Below are 9,060 nucleotides of genomic sequence, written 5' to 3'. Positions count from 1 at the left end.
GCGTACGTGATGCCTGGCCTGTCGCCGTCCGTGTGCACTGCGCCCTGGGCCCTAGGCACCTGGCGCGCAGCATCCCCAGAGCGTCGGTGCCAGGCGAGACCCTCCCAGTCCTCTTGAACGTGTCTGTCGCAGCGTCAGTCATCGCCCCCGCCCCACAGGCCCACGCCTTTGCCTCCAAGGGAAGCAGGGCTGTTCTGATTTGATATCCTAGTAAAATGACTCAGGTTTTCAACATTCCAGAGAAAGAAAATGTTGTGATATAGCAGAGGCCCGGACTGAGGAAATGCAGAGCGAAATCAATGACATCGCCCACATTACTTAAATGAACAAACACCAGAAAATGTGCCAGGCCGGGTCGTGTGGGGCCCTGGTGGGGCTGAGAGTGGCTTCCCTGTCAAAGGCTTCAAAAGCACGTGTGCCTGCAGATGCTAGCACAAATGAGGAAGCATCTTAAATGAATGGCATCCTGCCCCCTCCAAAGAGCATAAAACGTTGGCACAGGAAGGGGAACTGGCCTTAAGCCTCCAGGCTTCAAGGTCAGTGTTTCAAGGTTATTTTATAATTAAGGTGCTATGTCTGTTGATATATCATTCCTTTGAATCCTTGTCTAAAAATTTGCTTAACCACCTGGTAGTTGGCATACAGGCACTCAGGATAATGGTGCAATAGACAGAATCAGCATTTTCTCTGTTACTCATCCTGGCCCTGCTACTTGTGAGCAGCTATAAAAGAGTTCATTCATTCCGTTAGTCCACACCTCTTCTCAATGGAAAGTATACTTTGAAAACAAAAACTCTAAGAGAAGGTTGTTTGGTTGGTGTCCTGTCAGGTTACTAGGAGATGACAGTTCTCACCTCAGCAGGTAGCATCCTCTTTGATGTCCTGATGCTCCCACCTGGCACATTGGGGCTGCCCTACATTCCTGGCAACCCACCATGGCCGCTTGTATGCCCTCCCTCCCCCTTTCAGGCAGAGCTGTGGCGGTTGACTGTTTTTTCTTGGACTTCATGCAAAACGCCAGATGTTCTATTTTGAGTCCATGTTGGATCTGCCTGAGCGTTTGGGAGCATTTCTTTCCGAGAGAGCTCACCGGAGACATGCTCAGAGAGTCTGGTCTTGGCAGCGGCAGATTTACAGACCCTTAGAGTAGGTTATTCCCAGAGATGCTTTGGGCTGCCCACCATTTCCCCACTTTCTCTTGATTCTAAGTTAGATCAGTGTTGGATCTCCTCTGAGATCCAACAGAAGAATTTTTACAGGTCTTATCTCCAGGCCTAATTACAGGGCTCCAAGACATATGTGTCTTCATTTTGGAGGTGGGGACAAAGACCCACAGTGAGATAATTGACTTAGCTAAGGTTATGTGGCTTTTAAATGGCAGTGGCAGGATTTAAGATAAGTTTTATGACATCTCAATCTAAATGCTTTCCAGGCCATGGTGCTCTGAAGGGACCTTTCTCAGAAAATGCCTTTTTACAGTGACAGCAACCACTTTAAAATACAGTGAGAGTGGCTGAAGTGAAGTAACACTTGATTCCAAAGTGATGAAATGCTTTTGATTCCCAATGGAATTTGCATTATATAATCTATTAAAGAACAACAACACCATAAATCCCCCATCTATATTCCTGACTCGCTAGCCCCACTCATTAGGGAAGAGTATTTCTAAAGCTAACTATTTTTTTTTTTCATTACTTGGGTTTCTTCTGTTGTCACAAGGAATCTGCAGACTTAAACTGATTTTTATTTTAACCTAAAATAAGTTCCCATTGCCAAATGGACAGACATAATCATGACTCAGTACCCACCCTCAAGGAAGATTGTGCCATGTGCCAAAGGTGACTCATCATCTTAGATAACCAACTGTGGGCTTCCAGAGGGGCTGGCAGGGCTGAGAGTTCTGAGCAATGGAGTGGACCCTAAGGGCAGAGTGAACACCAGGCTGAGTCCCTTTTTGCCCGTGGCAGAGTAAATAGCACTCACATAAATCAAGCCGATGTAAGTCTTCCCATTCATGATAAGAATAGCTAAGATTTAGTGACCATTGCTATGTGGCAGGTGCTAATGCTTCACTTTCTAACTCATCCTCATTTGACACATGAGCAAGGGAGCTGTGAGATGCATGGAGTGTACTTTGTACATCTCAGAAGTTTGAGGTGTCATCTGCTAAGCAGTAGGGCTGCAGTGGAAATGGGGGGCCAGACACAGGTGCCATTCCCCAGTGCCTTTCTGGTGCCCAGCGCAAAGGTTGGCAGCTCACTAGGAAGTGTGGACCAATTCCTTCCTCTAGGCATTCCAGTTGTTTTCTTTTCTCATGAAGTCATGTCAATTCACTAAATCTCTGCTAATCCAACGCACTCTTTCATCTCCTGAGCAATGTCTGGGGACAGTGAACGCCTGGAGATTTGCAGTCAGAAATGTGAGGTACTGTGGATGGGGCCCAGGCACCTAGTTGGCCTTCACTGACGTGGATTTCTTGAACATTGCTTTGGGGTCTTGCTTGGGGCGGGGGGGGGGGTTCCTTCTGTGCCGGCCCTGAACTGTGCGGGCATTAGAGCCCAGTAAGATGCAAAGGGCAACTGAGAACAGTGGGCATCTCGCCTCACAGCTCCAGCCCCTTACAATCCTGGAATTCTGTACATTCTGTCCGGGAATCTTTTCTTTTTTTCTTTTGTTTAATATATATTTTTATTGATATCAGAGAGGAAGGGAGAGGACGAGAGACATAGAAACATCAATGATGACAGAGAATCATTGATGGGCTGCCTATTGCATGACCCACCCTGGGGATAGAGCCCGCAACCCAGGCATATGGTCTGACAGGGAACCAAACCCATGACCTCCTGGCTCCTAGTCAACAATGCTCAACCACTGAGCCATGCCGGCCCAGCCTCGGGGGATCTTTTCTGTTTATAGTGTAATAACTTAATGAAAGTGATTGGGTCTAGGAGGCAGAGTGTTAAAATGCTAATGTTAACCTCATGTACACTGTGGGGAGTCTGTGCAATTGCAAAGTTGTCTACAGAAGCAAACACTGTTGTGTGACATTTTGTCATCTTCAAAAAGCATGTTTTCCCCCTTGGTTCAAACCTTTTATCAGGGAGAATTGGGGCCATTTGAATATGATGCACCCATCCACTGGGCTGTCAGAAGCAATTCTAATTAGAGACATGAAGGTAGGGCAATGCCATTCTAAAGGCAGACATCAGAACACAACATTGTCCATCCACTACGACTGTAATTGTGCTGAGAAGGTGTCTGGCTAAAGAACAGATGGCCATGTGTTAAGGAAGCAGTTGAGTCACTTTTCCAGTTACTCTTTTCACCCAGCTTCCTAGGCTGCTGTATTTTTATGTGTTACCAAGTGTCTGCCAGCAGGCCCCTTTATCCCATGTGTCTTCCCCCTGATACTTAGCATGTTGGGGATTACAGTCCTTGTCAGGAGGGAAGAGGCGGCCAAGCTGCTGGGGAGCAGTGCCCGGAGCTTCTCTCTGCCAGCAGTGAGATGGGGTCTTCCATTTTTTCATTTGGAAAATGAAAGTGGAGTCACTCAGCTCTTATCTCCTTCCTCCCCTCCCCCTTCCTGTTCCCCTTCTCAGTGAAAGGCTGAAGGCCACAGGAAGACAGGAAGGCCAAGGAGAATGTGCAAAAGAGAAAGGCATGCCACTGCTCTGCCTCTGGCCCTGCTGCCCCGGGGTCCACACCTTCCTCTCTGTCCTTGCCACGGTGCAGACTGTGATTAGAAGGTCTAGGGGACATATGTACTGCTATTTGTAATACCTTAAACAATAAAATTTTAAAAAGTAATGTTACCCCAATAAATGGAATAAAAAGAAAAAAGAAGATCTAGGGGAGGCCTGTGAATCCACTCCAGCTGCTGGTCCCGCTGGTCAGCTGAGGACACGCTTCAGTCCTGGGTCCACTGGGCGTTTAGGAACCCAGGCAGCTCAGACCCCTCCAGCAGTTTTCTGCGAAGGTTCTCTGACCAGGAGTTTCACTGGATTGTAATATAGGACCCTGTCTATAGAAAGGCGGAAACGAGTCATCAGTGGGGTCAGAAGTTTCTTTTGCTTAGATCAGGGGTGGGGAATCTTTTTTCCTGCCAAGGGCCATTTGGATATTTATAACATCATTCGTGGGCCATACAAATCATCTACTTAAAAATTAGCCTGCTGTATTTGGTCAAACATTTACTTAACTCACCCCTAATGCCTTGGCGGGGCCAGACCAAATGATTTCTCGGGCCTTATAGGGCCCGCGGGCCAGACATTCCCCACTCCTGGCTTAGATGATGGGGGGAAGGGTGCCCTGGGGTAACCCATGCCACCAATCCTCCCCATCTTTAAGCTCTGCTTTAACATCCCAGGTCTGTTTTCATTTAACTGTTCCACAAATTAGCAATGGCCTCGTAGGTGAGGGCAGACCTCGGCCCTCCTCTAGGGCAGTGGCTGTGTGACCTGGGGGCAGATGAACATGGGAAGGAGGCAGACCTGGGTGAAGCCCTGATCCTTGGAGCACCCAGGACAGCCTGTGTCAGGGACCCTCCATCTGACCTGGGCAGTGGCGGCAGAGGCAGCCTGGGGAGGCGGCAGGGGAAGCCTACAGGGGCTTTCAAGGAAGAGGTCAGAGCCAGATGGGCAAGGTTCCTGGGGAGCGGCAGGTGGGGAGGACTTTGGATTTAGCCTGTGTGACCCGGAAGCCACCTGGAGGCACTGGCTGCCTCTCATAGGGGTGTTTTTATGGAGGGGGGCGGGGGGCGGGGGGAGAAGAGGCCAAGTTTAGGATCTCAGGAGGAGCAGGATTGGGCCTTGGGTGGAGGGTTTCGGGGTGGGGCTGGGCACCTGACAGGGCCCCCTCCATATGGAGGAGGGGACCAAGGGGCATGGGATAGGTTTGTAAATGGAGGGTCCGGCCTCTGATTGGGCTCCCTTTGCAGCAGGAAGCAATGCAGAGTAGGGGGTGAGCGGAGGTGGAGGCAGATAGCGTTGGTCAAAGGACATTCTTTACAGCAGTGCTTATCTGCTTACCAAGGGGGAACCAGCAAAAACCAGCGAGGAGACAGGCTACACTGGATATGTGCAGTGGAGTAGTCGCCGCCTTTCAGGAGGTGCTCAGTGCTAATGCACATGGCAGGACTGACAGAGAACTTGCGGCTAAAGGGCAGGTCGGAGCCACTGAGCAGTGGAAATGGGGCTCAGGTGGGGACCCCTGTTCTATGTGTGACTCACCACATTAAACAAGAAGCAGAAGAAGCAGGTGACATTAATTTTAAATGTATATTTTAGTCAACCCAATAGTTCAATCCAGAGCCCATATAAAGAGCATTTAGATAGCTCACCTTATTTTTTCCCAGTGACATTCAGGCTCACTCCACAGCGAGATTCTGGCACAGAGGGTCCCTATTAACTGTTTACGTTGGAATATCACAGAGGGGCTGCTGGCCGTGGTCTCACATCTGCAGCGGAGGCTGGGACACAGCGCGGCAGGCACGCTTCCCCGGCCGCTCGCCAGGCCTGGAGCCGCTTTTCCAGATGTCCGCTTGGCTGCCTCCCTCGCTTCTCTGATTCCCTGAAATAGCGCTTCTCCTGGAGGCCCCAGGCCAGCACTAGCTCCTGGCGGACCTTTGCAGCCCCTCTCTGCACCCCACACTCCAGCCCCGCAGCCCTGCTCTGCATTTTATTCTTCCCCTGACCCCCTTCCTCCCGGCGTCATGTGTTTATCCTGTTATTGTTAGCAGCCAGGACCAGCCCCACCAGGGCCAGGAGCTTCCCTGAATTTCTCAATGACAGAGAGCAGTGCCTGGCCCAGAGAAGACACGCCTTGCATCTTGGGTGGGTGGATGGATGGATGGATGGATGGATGGATGGATGAAAACCCCCCTAGGGATTTATCTAAGTTTTCTGCGGACTTTGAACACAAGACCCAGCAATTTGGATCATCCATGAATCAGAGGCTCTCCCAACTTCATAACTTTGATTCGTGGGGGAGCTAACATCGTTACACAGTTCTCCTTAGGAGTTGTTTTCCTGTCAATTCCTAAATTATTAAAGGGGGAAACTTGATGGAGAACTCTAGTAGCAAGTGCAAGTTAAGGTGTGTTTTAAGTTTGTTTTCTAACATATCCCACACCTTTGCTTTGGTATAAAGATGAAAGCCATGCGAATTCAGGAAGAAACCAGTAAGAGGGCTGAGCAACCTGACTTTATTTTTCAAAAAGGAGATTAAAGATCAAAATGAGCCGAAACCGGTTTGGCTCAGTGGATAGAGCGTCGGCCTGCGGACTGAAAGGTCCCAGGTTCGATTCCGGTCAAGGGCATGTACCTTGGTTGCGGGCACATCCCCAGTGGGGAGTGTGCAGGAGGCGGCTGATCGATGTTTCTCTCTCATTGATGTTTCTAACTCTCTATCTCTCTCCCTTCCTCTCTGTAAAAAATTAATAAAATATAGTTAAAAAAAAAGATCAAAATGAATTGGGAAAGGATTATAAGTACTGAGAAATATGCAGGGAACATGGCTAAATGGGATCCGAAAGGAGGTTTCTCATACTCTTCAGATCACATAGGAAATGACAGAATGAATCCCAGTTATTTTATCAGAATCAACATATTCCTTGTTTCTTACAAATTACTCAAAGTTTAAATTTCACCAGAACAGAATCTTAGGAAGCATTTGGAAACCTGGAGTCCACCCCACTCCCTGATTCAAAGAAGAAATCACTTAGTGACTAGCTTACCTACATGATGGTTTAGCAAGAAGCTGTTAATAGGTAATGTCAAGAATAACCAATGGACACAGACAGTAGGGGGCATGTGCTGGGGGCGGGAGTGGGTGGGGAGAATTCAATGGGGGGAAGAGGAGACATATGTAATACTTTCAACAATAATTTAAATTTAAAAAAGAAAGAAAATCTAACAATCTACTCTTTCTATTGTATCTAAAGTAATTACCACACACTTCCCACTTAACTCCTTCCTAATTTTTTTCAAACTTTATTTTTGGTTCCCATCACAGTATTGTACATCCCCTGAGGACTGGGGTTTAAATTTTTGCAAACGAGGAGGACATTACTTTCCAAATATGAGGATTCTTACTCGGTGGCAGGATTGCATTGCCCCATGGAAATGATTGTGAAAGCTGTTTTAATTCCCAGGTCTGGCTACCAAAACCAAAACAAAAGCAGAGTGAAAGGCCCCGAACTGTGTGTTCTGAGTGGATGACTCTGAGCCCCAGGACAGTGCTCTGCAAAACAGTGAAACCAGAACCTGGCCCTGCTCATGCAGCAGACTGTCAGACCCCAGTGCAGGGGCCGGTGTCGATCCCTGGCTTTTTCTGTGTTCCTCGGTGTTTGTCCTCCAGGGTGCTCCTCGGAAGGCAGCCACCTGGAGGGTCCAGCCCCTGCAGCATTTTGGGTCCCAGCTGTGCACCCAGGTGAGGAGGAGAGCTAGTAACCAAATGGGCCCCACACCAAACAACAAAACTGGAAAGGCACTTTTTTCTTAAAGTTCCCTTTGGTGATTCTAACGCACAGCACAGCCATTGCTCTAGGGCAGCGGTTAGGGCAGCAGTTCTCAACCTGTGGGTCGTGACCCCTTTGGCGGTTGAACGACCCTTTCACAGGAGTCGCCTAAGACCATCCTGCATATCAGATATTTACATTACAATTCATAACAGTAGCAACATTACAGTTATGAAGTAGCAACGAAAATAATTTTATGGTTGGGTCACAACATGAGGAAATGTATTTAAAGGGCCAGAAGGTTGAGAACCACTGCCCTAGGGAATTAGGTCTTATTATAAGGTAAAATAAAATGAAGACCAAGGTTTACACACCAGCTTTGCTTCGCCATTTATTAATTTTGCTCATGTGGCTATCAGTTCATCTGCTCAGAGCCCAACCTCCCGTCTTCCCAGGAGCACCCAGGCCCCTGAGGCTGTCTTGTGCATCAGCCCAGGTGCTGGGGCACTAAGCTCAGTCCCCCCCCCCCCACTCTGAGCAGAGGACGCCCCTCAGGCCCAATCAGGAGGCTGCTAGCTCCCAGCTGGGGGAAAGGCCAGCTGGTTTTACTAAATCACAGGACCTAGGAAGTGAATAAAGCCTGTGAGGCTGGGTGCTACTGCTCAGAGGCAGTTTACCTCCTGGGAGCTTGGTGAGATGGCGGTGCTCAGGGTCCTCCCCTGCCTGGGAAACCCCTGGGGCCGCTGCAGGAGGAGGGGTGACAGGCCATTTCGCCTTGAGTACAGCTGCACCCCAAGAGGCAGGGGCAGACTGAAGCCAAGGAGCTGACGTGAGGATTGTTCAGACCATGTGGGACAGAGGTCGGCGTTGGGCAGGCTTTTATTGCACAGGGATCTCCCAGGCTCACCTCTGGATCATGTCCCCCTTGTCACAGTTTCACTCTTGCTGTTTCTTATCCACTTCTAAAACCCCCAACTTGTCTGTCGTCTTTTATCCCGCTTTTATGAAGGTTTCCCTTCCCCCGCCCCTCCCCCTTGGGAACAAGGGCTACAGGAAGGGGGTAGTGGGGGTATCAACCTTGCAAATCTCCCCGAGACAAAGCATTGGTGTGGTGTAGCGTTGGGTGGTTAATTTAGCAGTGACAGTGGCCACAGCAGAATACAGGCCTAGACTCAGGGAGCCTGTTGGGGGGGACCCCGAGGGCTTGTTTATCAGGTCAGGTCTAAGGATTGAGGAGGCTCCATGCACACCTGACCCTGTGAGCAGGGAGATGTGGGCCTAAACCTACACAGGATTCCTTTTTCTCCTCATCCTCGCTAGCACTTGTCGTTTGTTGATTTGCTGATGATAGCCAATCTGACAGGTGTGAGATGGTACCGCATTGTCGTTTTGATTTGCATCTCTCGGATGATTAGTGACTTTGAGCATGCTTTCATATGTCTCTTGGCCTTCCTTATGTCTTCTTTCGAAAGTGTCTATTTAGGTCTGTTGCCCATTTTTTGATTGGGTTGTTTATCTTCCTTTAGTTAAGTTGTATGAGTTCCCTGTAAATGTTGGAGATTAAACCCTTATTGGTGATAACATTGGCAAATATGTTCTCCCAT

The 9,060-nt window shown here is 48.9% G+C and overlaps 1 protein-coding gene and 1 long non-coding RNA gene across 3 annotated transcripts in view; both read left to right on the top strand.

Annotated features, from left to right (window-relative positions):
* The window catches only part of PFKP (phosphofructokinase, platelet), a 70,240-nt gene that overhangs the window by 1,532 nt on the left and 59,648 nt on the right, over positions 1–9,060 (top strand). The window lies entirely within an intron of this gene.
* Positions 204–3,803, top strand: LOC106726643. Of its 2 annotated transcripts, none has more exons than XR_001362713.1 (2): positions 204–536; positions 3,600–3,803. It is a non-coding gene; the product is annotated as an uncharacterized LOC106726643 (long non-coding RNA). The 2 variants fall into 2 exon arrangements; XR_001362714.1 differs by lacking the exon at positions 204–536 and adding an exon at positions 1,412–1,838.

Source organism: Myotis brandtii, unplaced genomic scaffold (genome assembly GCF_000412655.1).
Source record: "Myotis brandtii unplaced genomic scaffold, ASM41265v1 scaffold297, whole genome shotgun sequence".
NCBI lineage: Eukaryota > Metazoa > Chordata > Mammalia > Chiroptera > Vespertilionidae > Myotis > Myotis brandtii.
Note: the sequence above shows the minus strand (reverse complement) of the source record. Positions and strands in the feature narration are given on the sequence as shown.